The sequence below is a fragment of the Equus asinus genome, chromosome 24, assembly GCF_041296235.1.
Source record: "Equus asinus isolate D_3611 breed Donkey chromosome 24, EquAss-T2T_v2, whole genome shotgun sequence".
Lineage (NCBI taxonomy): Eukaryota > Metazoa > Chordata > Mammalia > Perissodactyla > Equidae > Equus > Equus asinus.
In genome coordinates, this window is record NC_091813.1 from 39,937,268 (window position 1) to 39,951,343 (window position 14,076).

The following is a 14,076-nucleotide window of genomic DNA, read 5'->3' on the forward strand; positions in this document are numbered from 1 at the left end:
TATATTGTAATTCAAGTGTGTTAGTATAATAACTGTACTTAACACTAGAAAACAATATACTGCTTTTTTTAAACCTAAAATTTATTTTACATTTTAAATTAAAGCAAAACCTGTACAAAATTGAATATATGGGAACTCAGTATAAATACCTTAAATTTTGTACATGAACTAGAACTGAATTTTCTGTTGATATATGATACTATATCTGGTGAATATAAATTAAGTGAAAGAATACAAGCTAGAAAAAGTTTTCTTTGTACTTTAACACTTACAGATGAAGAGAGAAAATGCTGCAGATAAGAGAAGTGCTTTTTATAGTTAGTTCTTGGAAGCATGGGGAATAGAAATGTGGAAGAAAAGGAAGGAATACCTACAAAAATATACAGCCACTCTGTTGAAAATGATGATGCTATTTTTGTGGATAATACACAAATGATTGTGTATATTTGCACAAGACATTTGCTGTAGAATAAATGTGGATGAATAAACTCAGTATTTATTATCCTGTCCTTGATTCTCTGTTTCATCTCAACTCTACACGAAACAGATCAGTCACAGTGTTCTTTACCTACTTTTCCTCCCATTTAGAATTGCTTTTCTTGGTAAACATTCCAGTAAGTTTTATGCGTGAAAAAATGAAAAAACCAAGTGTGTTTGAAATTGATAAATGTTGTGAAGAGCTACATATTAGCTAAACAGAATTTCTGTATATATATTTTAAGGCAAATCTTATCACCCAATTGTCAGAATCACCCCACTGATATGCACAGTACTGTGACATGCTCATTCTGGAAATGAGCAAGCTGTTCACCAGAGATTCAAACTTTAAGCAGAGGCAGAAAAAATTCTTTGTTCTGTGCATTTTCCAATAAACAAAGTAACTTCCTTGGGTATTCTCTATTTAAATAAAGTTGGTTGGATGGTACACGTTTGATAACAGGACTGTTAGAATAAGAAATGCCTACAATACAGTTTTCAAAGAAAGAAATCATTCCTTGAAAATTTTCATAAATAAATTTCCTTCTTCTCTGACTCTTTTTGGACGCCGCCTTTTTTCTTTTATGGTACAGATTTGTAATGAATATCCCAAAGACACAATCTGTGTTTTTTTGGGAGCGGGAACGGGTGAGGTATTTAGGTGTGTAAAGTCATTCAAAATCAAAATAATTAATAGTACTCTGATGCAAGTCTACTCAGAAATATATCAAAACAGTTGTCTAGTTATTTCCTTGGTGGGCTTTGTTTTAATATACATCTAAATACATTTTGGTGAATTGTAGCTAAGTAGGTAGATATTAAGGAATTTTAGCAAAGAGGGAAATAGCAAAAATTATTAGTTTTATCTTAACTTATATCAGTAACCACACAAAGAAGTCGCTAGTGAGGTGTTAAGATTTTTGGTTTTGCATTTTAATGTCTGGTAATTATACTAAGGGAATTTCAATGAAGTTCTGAAAAGTAATCTAAATTAGAAAAAAAAATTAAATTCTTGAAGTAATTTTATTGCTAGGAACAAATTTTAAACCATTCCAACTGAACCTAATAGTTTTGAATCTTTCTTTAAGGTCAATGAAACAGAGTCTTTGTGATAATTGCAAAAGAGTGACCTGTCCAGGCAGATGAATATAATAAAAGAAAATTATTTTATTGTGTTAGGTGTACTAAGCTTATTCACATTATTAGTATGAGTGGTATGTTTGATCACCACTGTGTCATAATACTTTATAATTATGGTTTTTGTTACACGTTATGTTTCTTTCTCTGCAAGATATGGTTATTCTTGTTTACGAGGATGAGTTTTCCCTACTGAATTGTTTCAAATATGTGACATAGCAGGTAAAATTCTACTACTGTCTTACTCATTTTTAATATAAAATTTCCATATTTAACTTCAGCAAACTGGCATAATCACTCATTAATGCAAAAATTATCTTATACATACTTTTAAAATAATATAAATTATGTGTATATAGATAATGTTTAGCAAAGTCATCTATGTATATAGAAATTAAGAGTAAAACATTATTTTGGACTGAAAGAAATCTGCTGTGAAAATATATATTCTGTTATTAAAAATGGATCTATTTTCTACTTTTATTTTTTACATTCTAGTTACAAATCCCCAAGTGTTCATGGTATATAATTATTCCCAGTCGTGTTACTTTTATAGACTCAAATAACCATATGATAAAAAACTGTTTGTTTTAAATTAAAATTTAAGATACTACAATATATTTTTTAAAAGTAGTTTCTTTAGCTTATATTAGCTATATTCTAGGCCACTTATTTTTAAAGGAATTGCACATGACAAGAGTTATTATCAGAGTCTATAATTAATGTTGGAATATAGCACGTAAATATTTTGTCCAAATATATGATTTCAACCAGCTCCAATCAGTTTTAAAAAGAAATTGCATGAAATCAATACTATTTTCTTTATTAATTTCCTCATATTTTGAACTATTTAAAAGGCAATTTCAATTGTTCTAAATTACTGAACTTCTTTATTAGACAGGAAAAAATGTCTCCATTTCATTTCATAACTTTTATCCCACAGCAAATGACAAAATCACTTAATAGTTTCATAGGCTCTTTCATAAAATTAAAGAATGTGTGCAGTAAGGCAGATCTTTCATATTAGGTTTAATTGGTTATTAAAATGAAATTATCATAGCTTTGCCATAACTTTTTAAAAAATGATGTATATCACTAAATGTGTCAGCTAATTTAAAAATAAAATAACTGTAAATTGCATGAGGCCTACATTTCATGTATTAAATCCTGAATTTACAGTCTCCTTTAATGATATATGTGAGAAATTCTAAAATAATATATTGTCATCCAAGTTCATATTATAGAAAAATTATGGTCATAATTTATGATAAATTACTTACATCTTTCAGTATAATACCACATATGTTATTTCATGAAAATTATTAATAAATTAGACTATAGATGGCATCCATCTTAAATTATCATTTAATTAGGGGCTGGCCCCGTGGCCGAGTGGTTAAGTTCGCGCACTCCGCTGCAGGCGGCCCAGTGTTTCGTCGGTTCGAATCCTGGGCGCGGACATGGCACTGCTCGTCAGACCACACTGAGGCAGCGTCCCACATGCCACAACTAGAGGAACCCACAATGAAGAATACACAACTATGTACCGGGGGGCTTTGGGGAGAAAAAGGAAAAAATAAAATCTTAAAAAAAAAAAAAAATTATCATTTAATTAATACCTAGCATTACTCCCAAATAGGGCTATCTTTTTTAAATTTACTTCTAGAATTTTATCTGTAAATTTTTATCAAACTTTATAAAGCAATATTTTAAAGATTCCTAAATGTGCTGAACTTATTAAGATGAATTTCTCCTTCAATCTTTGCTTAAGCTAGTTATATATTCCTTGCTATGTAGACAGAGCAGTTTATTCATAGATGATATTATGACATTTTCATTTGGAGAATAAACAAGTAAGTATGTCTGATGTCAATATTTGAAAAATCACTCAAAACAAGAAAATAAGCTGAGAACCAATAACTAATTTAGGAAAACAATGCTCACTTGTATATTAACTTGGCACTAAATTATATGTTCCAAGCCTCTGTTTTAATTAACAATGAAGTAAGGTAAAAAGAAAAATAGCATGATGTCACTAATTCAAGAAGAAAACAATAAAGTTTGAAATAAGATTATAAAGAATATTTCTGGTAGCATCTAAGATGAATGAAATCATTGACTTTTTGTTTCAAGAGATACCTTGAAAACCAATGAATTCAACCTTCTAATCTTACTAATGAGGAAACTAAGGTCCCAAAAGACTGTCATTTATCAAAAATCAAACCTAGAACTGAAAACTAGATGCTCACTTAAGTAATTTTTCCAATAATATGAACAAATTCAATCATTTATTCACATTTTTACTTCAATAGCTATTGATCGAGCCCCTTCCGTATATAAAGTACTCTGCCAGGTGCTAGCCATGCAGAAGTAAGAAAATTGAAATGTTCCTATAAACATGTAACTTACTTTTTATAAAGTAATGAATACATTTTTCTCATTCAAATGATTGTTTTAGTAAAAATAAACAATTTAAATGAACAATAATGATTTGCATATTTAAACTTACTATCAATGATATCTCAGTCACATACTTAATTCCTCAACAATTCTCTGATTTTCATTGGAGATTTTAAGTACTGAGGTTGGTAAAGTTTTGCCAAGTACAAATATCATAAAGATAAAACAAGAACATAAATTTATTATCAAGTCTGATGCACGATACTTCACACAGATGTTGTTTAGGTGCTAATTGTGATGACCCAACAGAAGACCCATATGCACTTCATTTACCAAAATTTTGAGTGTTTGAAAAATGATAAATGTCTGTAATGATGTTCTATTTCTGCCCAAATGAATTTAGAGGCAATGAATCCCATTTCTTTTCTGACAGTACATCATAGCATTGGTCAAAATATTTCAAAGATTAATAGCTTGTCAGGAAGGACTCAAACTGATAAGAATTATCTGTAAAATTATATATCCCTATGTTTGAAATTATTTCATGCAAAAATGTGAAGAACTGCAGAGGGTGCATATAATATTTTAAATGAATATGAAAAGTGTCAATATTTCATTTAAAGCTTTCACGAAGAATGACGGTGGAAAGTTAAAATAGAATTCTACACTCAAGTAATATTTTAAAGATGCAAGCCAAGTATAGCAGCGTATAGCAGCTTGGAATCACCAGCTGACAAACTGGCATGGAGAATCAAAGGAGATCTTACAGAAAGTATGACAACCTCACAGACTGGTTAAATTAAAATCTATCAACATGTAAAAATGAAAGGAAGAGAAAGATTTTTCTTGACTCTAATGGAGGAAGCCTGTTGGTGAATTTAGAAAATTAAAAACGTTGATATAAGCAGAAAAGTCTCAGAAACTGCCATAGGACATTGACCCAGATTGCCTGGAATTTGAGAAATTTACCCAGGCACTAGAATATTTCATAAGAATGTGAAATATAATAATACTGACTTTATTCACTCCAACCTTATGGAAGTAGAAACAGGCTTTCTGAATATTGTTCTTGACTCATCCTTGTAATCTCTTACTGGAAGTGAGAAATCAATGCATATGGAGACAGTAGAAATACAAGAATAATAAATGCTGAACTAAGAAATGAGTTTACCATTCTCTATATTTACAAGTTGTAAAATATGTGTATGAGACAACCCAAAGTCATAGAGAACAATCTTCTTACTTAATTATAATTATCCTCCAAATGTCCTCATACATATTTTTTTCTCTTCACTTTTTCAACACCATGATCACTGCCTGCTTGATATAGAGCAATATAAAGTTGATATAGAGCAAGTCACAATTCGAAATACTATACCAAGTGTCTTAGGTAGTTTGGGCTACTACAACAAAAATAATATAAAGTAGGTGGCTTAAACAACAAGAAATTTATTTCTCACAGTTCTGGAGATTGAGAAGTCCAAGATCAAGATGCCAGCAGATCTGGTGTCTGGTGAGCTCACTCTCCATGGTTTTCAAAAGGCCATGTTCCCATTGTATCCTCACATGGTAAAGAGAGAGACAGAGACAGAGACAGAAGACAGATAGAGTAAAAGAGAACACGCATGAAGAGGCAAATACCTTCAAGCTGCCGAAACCTTTTATTAGGAATCATAGAATAAACCTGCAAAAAAGATAAAGGGGAAGAAATATTTTAAAAGTGATAAGATCTTCTTAAAATTGAAGAAACAAATTGCTGTGCATGTTTAAAGAGTCTACAGCAAACCAAACTAAGTGAGGGAAAAAATTATATGACTTCCTGTTCAGGCTATCAAGGAGCAACTTATAGTAAGTCACTCGCCAAAAATAAGTCTTAAAAGCTAGATAAAATTTGTAAAAGCCTTATTGCATTTCATGTTTCTACTTAGGCATACAAAGAGCTGGAAATAGAGTCACAGTCTTACAACAAAGAGTCAGGCAAATAGCACATTCGCAACTTAGTTTGAATCTATCAAAAAGCTGAGGTGGCAGGACAATCAACCAGACATTGATCTATGGAGAGGGAGGCACCTGATGAGATATGGGATGTGAACATCTGTTTACATGTAACAGACAGAGCCAGGCTCAGGAATGAAGAATTCAGATAGGATGAGCTGGTGGACGCCTGGAGTGGGTTTTCCTTTTGTCTTGCCCTTCTACTGGGAATGTTGTAGAGACAACCTGGCACTCCCAGAGGTACCCAATGGTGGACAAGGAGCATCTGTCTGATTAAACCTCAGTCTTTGCAGGCACTGTATCTCTGGGTGTGATGATTGACTGTTTCTGACTCTGTTCCTTCCACTCCCAATATCTAGTTCTGTGCTCAGCACTTATTCCCACCCTTTCCTCATTAGCAGAGGACTTTTTGTTCTTTTATCTCAAGCTGCAATAGCTTTCCACCAGTGTCCTCAGTATACAAATTTTGAGAGAAAATTTTGAGCCCTAGGATGTTATAAATATAGGGAGATTTTGAAAAATCTTCAAGACTTTTTCACAGTATAATTCACTAGGTAGTCACAAAGAGTATTGGCCAGAGTCCTGAGAAAGCATCCGTCATAGGACATGTCATGGAGTGGAGAACAACAGAATTTTTCAGGACCCTTCTGATTTAGCTTCCCTAGGAAACAAAAGCCTTTTTCTGTGTGGAAGGGCAACACAAACTGTATTCTGAGGGCACAGGTGTAAATTCATTGCTGTTAGTGAAAGAGAACAGGAAAATATCCTCTACTAAATGGGAAGCAGTAAGAGTAAGTGCTGGGCACAGAACTAGAGTTGAGGGAAGGTCAAGATCATTGGGAAGTTCAGTTCTTCTGTGATGCAGGGACACAGTGGTTTAACCAGAATGTTATTAACCATCAGGGTAGCAAGCGTTAGGTTAAAAGTAACAGCATTTACCTCTAGGAGTGTTTCCTTGTCTCTATAGACAATCCTTATAGAAATACCATACAAAAGGAAGACCTAAAACTGACGGCGGAGTAGATATTGAGCAAAACCCTATGCCAAATCAGCCTCCACCTTAATCACAAGTTATGCCTTGAAGAATGTGTAGGCTTTGATACATTAATTATAGTGCCCCACTACCACTACCACCACACACACAACTCAGAAATACTCCTGTGTAGATTAGTTGAAACTACCTCACCAAAATCTTGGCAGGAGGAAAGTGAGACACATTTGCAGGTATAAAATATATTTATCTGTCTCTACTGTCCTAAAAAAGATGTCCAGTTTTATGAAAATATTATGGAACACGTAGAAAAATCAGATTACAACACACAACCAAGAGACAAAAAACAAGCAGAATTTGACTTAAAAGTCAGAAAACAACATATAGCCAAGAGACAAAAAATAAGCAGAATTTAATTCAGATATGAGACTTCCAGCACAGCTCTGACACATGAAAAGTCTGGAAGTCTCTTCTACCATTACAAGAGGTGCCTGGCAGACAACTCTGAGAGTTAAAAACTCCAGGGGAACTTAGTCATGGGGGGGGGGGGGTCCCACAATATTGTGAAATTTGCGTCCAGGATCTCAACCAGGTTCCCATAGTAAATATCAGAGAAAAATACCCCTGGGCTTCCAGCAGGTGGAAGAGAAAGGAGCCATTTGAAATATGTCAGGAAACTCTGTTCTTAACAAGACCAGCTCTAAGGGAAACTAGTTAACCAGAACCTAATCTGCTGGGGTATTATCAGAGCCTAACTTAACTGAGGAAGAGAAATACCTCACTTCAACCAGTTTTAACTCAATATAAAATACTCAACTCCAGCCCACTCTAGCCATATCGTCCCACCTAAGGGGGGCTGGGGGGAAACTGAGAAACACTTGTGAAGTTCACAGTCCAGAGGCTTAGATTCACTACAGTAGATTCACATGATTATTTCAGGACTATTTCAGAACTCTTTCACAACACTTCCCCTCTCCTCACACCTCACCGTCACATTACCAAAGGCCTGTTTACAGAGTTCCTTTCACCTGGCACATCATGTCCAGCTAACAAGAAAAAATTATAAGGCAAAGCAAAAGGCAAAAATCACAACTTAAAAATATAAAGCAAGCATCAGAACCAGACATGGCAGGGATGTTGGAATTATCAGACCAGGAATTTAAAGCAACTGTGATTAATATGCTAGTGGAGACTGTAATGGATAAAGTAGATAGCATGTAAGAACACATGAGCAATGTAAGCAGAGGGATGGAAATCCTAAGAAAGAACCAAAAGAAATGCTAGCGATCAAAAACACTGTAAACGATATGAAGAATTTTTGAGAGGCTTATTGTAAACTAGACGTGAATGAGCAAAGAATCTCTGAGCTGGAGAACATATCAACAGAATCCTCAGAAAGTGAAAAACAAAGAGAACAAAGATTTTTAAAAAACCAACCAGAGGGCTGGCCCCGTGGCCATGTGGTTAAGTTCACATGCTCTGCTGCAGGCAACAGAGCATTGTTAACCCATTGTTTCATTGGTTGGAATCCTGGTCGTGGACATGGCACTGCTCATCAAACCACGCTGAGGCGGCATCCCACATGCCACAGCTAGAAGGACCCAGAAAGAAGAATATACAACTATGTACCGGGGTGCTTTGGGGAGAAAAAGGAAAAAAATAAAATCTTTAAAAAAAAAAAAACCAACCAGGCCAGAATATTCAAGGATTGTGAGACAACATACATATAGTAGGAATACCAGAGGGAGAAGAAAGAGAAAAAAAGAACAGAAGAAATATTTGAAACAATCATGACTGAGAATTTCCCCAAATTAAGTTGCGACACAAAACCATAGATCCAGAAAACTCAGAGAAAATCAAATAGGATAAATGTCAAAAGAAAAACACCCAGAGCTGGCCCTATGGCTGAGCAGTTAAGTTTGCACACTCCACTTCAGCGGCCAAGGGTTTTGCTGGTTCAGATCCTTGCCTGGACGTGGCACCATTCATCAGGTGACGCTGAGGCACCATCCCACATGTCACAACTAGAAGGACTCACAACTGAAAAATATGTAACTATGTTCTGGGGAGATTTGGGGAGAAAAAGCAGAAAAATAAAAGAAGAAGATTGGCAACAGTTGTTAGCTCAGGTGCCAATCTTTTAAAAAAAAAAAAATCCTATATCCTGCATCCTTTACTAACTACAGAAAATCAAAGGTACAGAAAAATCCTGAAAGAAATAGAGGGGAAAAAAAACCTTATATACAGAGGAACAAAAATAAGCATTGCCACTGACTGCTCCTCAGAAATCATGCAGCCAAGAAGAGAATGGAGTGAAACATTTAAAGTGTTGAGAAAAAAACCCACCAACCTAGATTCCGTACCCTGTAAAATTATCTTTTAAAAGTGAAGGAGAAATAAAGACTATCTCAGACGAGCAAAAGTTGAGGGAATTTGTTGCTAGTAGACCTATGCAAGAAATGTCAAAAGTTCTTCAGAGAAGGAATCTTATATAGGAGAAACTCAGATCTACGTAAAGAAAGAAAGAGCAGCAGAGAAAGAATAAGTTAAGGTAAAATAAATATATTTATTTTTCTTATTCTTTATTGATCTAACAGATAATAAATTGTTCAAAATAAAACTAGTGACAATATGATTATGTATGCTTATGTCTTCTATATTAATCTTATTTCCACAGCATAAAAAATTGTAATAGGATGCCTTAACGATAACTGCGCTCTATTTTGAAAATAAATAGGATCATATTTATGTATGAGAAATCCATTATAATGTGATAATGGCTATCCCATTGATATTCTATCTACACAAACGATTTTGAGTGTTCACTCACTCCATAAATACTTGTATTCCCTTTTTAAACACTTCCCTAAATTTTTATTCATACTCATAGATTGCTAAAAAAATGAAAATAATTTAACCCAGCCTAAAACGTATTTTTACCAAAATATCTTAGATTTTACTGTCTTACCAGAAAACAATGAGACAATTTCCTAATAAAAAATTAACAGTCATTTCACTTAGTGGGCGGGAAGTCTAAGGAGAATTCTTCTCATCTTAACTTCTTCCATAAGTGGGATATTATATGTATTTATTAAAAGCTTCTGTTTGGAATCAATTTCCATACTCACGTGTCTAACTGTGGATATTCGATGTGAAAAGAGAGAGGTGTTTTCATTACATGCCATTCCCCGTCATCTTCCCTCTGTGGCCATGTTTGCCCAGGATGTGCTGTCCTCCTTTCTTTGTGTCATGGAGGATTTATATAGTGTTCCCTCTTATTAAAGATGTTATATCTAAAAGTGTAATAGACACAAAATAAATGGAAAATAAGTACACAACATTGCAAAGCCTTGGGGAGCCAGGTTATCTTTCCCTGCCGAAAGAATTTACTATCTATCAAAATTTCTCTTCCTCTCCCTAGAAATCACTACTTTAAAGATATCAGCAGATAATTCCATGTGTTTCTTTTCTTTTATAACATTCCCATATGCACCTTTAAAAAATTATCTAAGATCACCTGAATGCTAAAACATCGTGTTTTGTGCTTCGCAAGTGTCTTCTATTTAAGGATACATCTCTGAGAAGCAGTGGCAGACAGATGGGAAGAAACCAGGGTTCCTCTAAAAGAAAGAAAACATGCCAGCTTAAGTCCCTCAGATTTTCATGTCCAGTTGATAAAAATGGAAAAATGATTTTAAAAATGTGATATCCTAGATATAAATATTAGGCTTTTTATGCATTATTGGCTCAAAATAAAAATTATCATAATCCTCCATTGAGTTATTTCTGTAAGTAGTTCTACATCTAATTATTTTCATGGAATAATTCTAGATTGCCATTTCCATCTTCCCCACCTCTCCTCATCCACACATGGCTCCATCCATGTGTCTGGTATACTGCTGAATATATGAAATATAAGCCTTGTAGTTTACCCCTGATTTATTAAAATAAATTCAACAAATGGTGAACACAATTAAACTGGTAGTTGGTTTACGAAGCTAACAAGCTTCAATTTCTCAATGCCATGAAAAGGCTGATCTTTTGAGTATATTTCAGTAGCTTCTGGGCCTTTCCATTCTGACTTTCTTCATGCTGTGAAATGATTTTTCTAGTCGAGCTTTGATCCAAGGTTCAGCCCACATTCTCTCTGCTGGGGCCCTGCTAGATGCTGCCTACTTCAAATGCTTGCTTCCTGCATCACTTATTGTAAAAGCACAGGTATCACATCACTCAATAGTGTCACTGTGAGGGGGAAGATGAAATGACTTCCTTTTACTCATAGTTGACATTTTCTTCTCCTCTGTCTTTTAAAGGTATCTACTCTGTCCAGCTTCCTTGCATTTTCAAAGGGAGCCTTTGCAGTCTGAACACAGGACCACCTCCTTCACCAAACCCACTCCCAAAATACATGGCTCTGGGTTTTCCATTTAGTCAATCATTTCAAATTAAAACACACTTTTGATTTTCTCAAATTCCCAAACACTTATTATCACAGTGTTGTACAAACTAATTGATGCTTTCTCTCCTAAATTTTGACCATCTTAACAAAATAAACACTACTGTTATGAATTCAGCAAGGTTATTACATTTCTAGTATATTCTATTCCTATAGTAGAGTGTCAATCACGGTTTATGTTCTATAGTTTTTCTTGGCACATGTTCAATATTGTAGTGGTATGATATATCAGGGACTTACAATTCAAAACCCTTGGACCCAGACATATTTAAAAATTCAGCAATTTTCAGGTTTTGGAAACATAATACAATGCACATTTTTTTATTATATAACTTCCAGGAAGATTTGGGCCAGTACTACAGTCAAGTACACAATAGTGTGTCACTTAACAACAAGGATGCATTCTGTGAAATGTGTCATTAGGCAATTTCATTGTTTTGCAAGCATCATAGAGAGTACCCACACAAACCTAGATGGTAGAGCCTACTACACACCTAGGCTATATGGTACTAATCATATGAGACCACCATCATATATGCAGTCCATCACTGATCTAACCATCATTATACGGCTCATGACTGTATTAAAATCATTGTATCAAAATCTTATGAATATTTAGTGGGGTAAATAAAGATTATAAAATAATATACCAGTTGAGGTGGAATCTCGTTTTTCAGCAAACGAAATAATATAGCTAAGGTTTCTGAGCTTGATTTCTGAATTGTGAATGAAACACTTCTTAAGCAATACTTCATATTTTGCCATACTGTTTTTTTTGTATTTCTTGCAAATGTTTCCCCTTTATCTAAAAACCTGTGCTTTCACATATGCAACTATTCCAAAACATAAAGAAAATACCTCCTTTTCCCTTCAAGAGTTCAAAATTCAGGGGCTGGCCCTGTGGCCTAGTGGTTAAGTTCAGCTTGATCCACTTCAGCAGCCTGGGTTGGTGGGTTCAGATCCTGGGCACGGACCAATACCACTTATCAGCCATGCTGTGGCGATGACTCACATACAAAATAGAGGAAGATTGGCAAGGATGTTAGATCAGGGCTAATCTTCTTCAAGCAAAAAAAATTTAAAAGAAGAAGATTGTCAATAGATGTTCCCTCTGGGCTAATCTTCCTCAGCAAAAAAAAAAAAAAATTTAAAAATGAAAAAAATAGTTCAAAATGCAGTGCCTCATGGAATCCTTTCCTAATCTCTAAAGAAATTAATTATGATACCCAATAAATGATACACTCACCAATGCAATATATGGTACTCTATTTAGAAAACATTAACTTTCCCCTAAGAGTCTCACATTTTCTTTATTTTTCTTTTTTTTTTCGAGGAAGATTAGCCCTGAGCTAACTATTGCCAATCCTCCTCTTTTTTGCTGAGGAAGACTGGCCCTGAGCTAACATCCATGCCCATCTTCCTGTACTTTATATGTGAGACGCCTGCCACAGCTTTGCTTCTGCCAAATGGTGCCATGTCTGCACGCGGGATCTGAACCGGGGAACCCCAGGCCTCCTAGAAGTGGAATGTGCAAACTAAACCACTGCACCACTGGGCTGGCCCTCATATTTTAAAAGTGATTCATTTCTGCAAACCAAGCATTTAAATTAATACATATTTACCATAGTACATTACAGTTGTTGACTATCTATTTATGGAGATGATGAATCAATACTTTTCATTAGATATTCTAAATAAATATTTTAGAATGCTCCAAATGTAGCTAATATGTTTGATAGCACATAAACAGAAAGTAGCAGATGGATATCAAACTAAGGATCTAGAAATATAATACAATTTTCCTTCCAATTAAAAAGTTCAGTTATTGACATTTCTATATAATTGCACAGAATTTTCTGAAGAAGAAAATGATACTTAGACAAATAGTATAAAGTGTTTAATTGAAATGTTAATATTTAGTTTGGAAATAGTTTATATTTAAATACTATGAAACATTGAAAAGCAAAAAAAACAGTTACTGTCAATACTACTAAATTTAAATTTCTTACAAATGTCTGAACTTATTTTCCAATGCAATAAACATTATGAATAAAAGTAATAAAATGTTTCCCAAAGGAAAATTAGTATATATGTGTATTTTTATGTTTTTCTTCAAAGTCTTAAATATGACATTTCCAAACACTTAATCTTTTTATCTTTTAAATATGTAAAAATATAATAATAGCATGGAAATTATAGGATAATGAGGCAGAATGAAATATGAGAAATTATGTTAAAATATATTTAAAGTATTGTTTTCTTCTCACGTAATGTCAATTAGTTCAATAGCATTCTCAAGCATAAATCTCACTAAACCTAGAAGTTTGAGTATAGATGTCTCAAAATATGAATAAAGCAACTTTAAGATTCACAAACATTTTTAAAAAGAGAGAAATATAACAGATCTATTATAGACTCATATTTTTTAATGCTATTCAGAGACTGAATTTAACATTGTTTTAAGCAATGCTTTTTTACTTTGCTCATGAAGACTATAATGCAACTTCAGAAAAGCTGTTTTTGTAACCTGGTCCAAAGAATATTTATACATCAATTTGTATACATAAAATTTCCATTTCAAAGTTACTTAAGGGTAAACATGCACACACACACTTCAAAG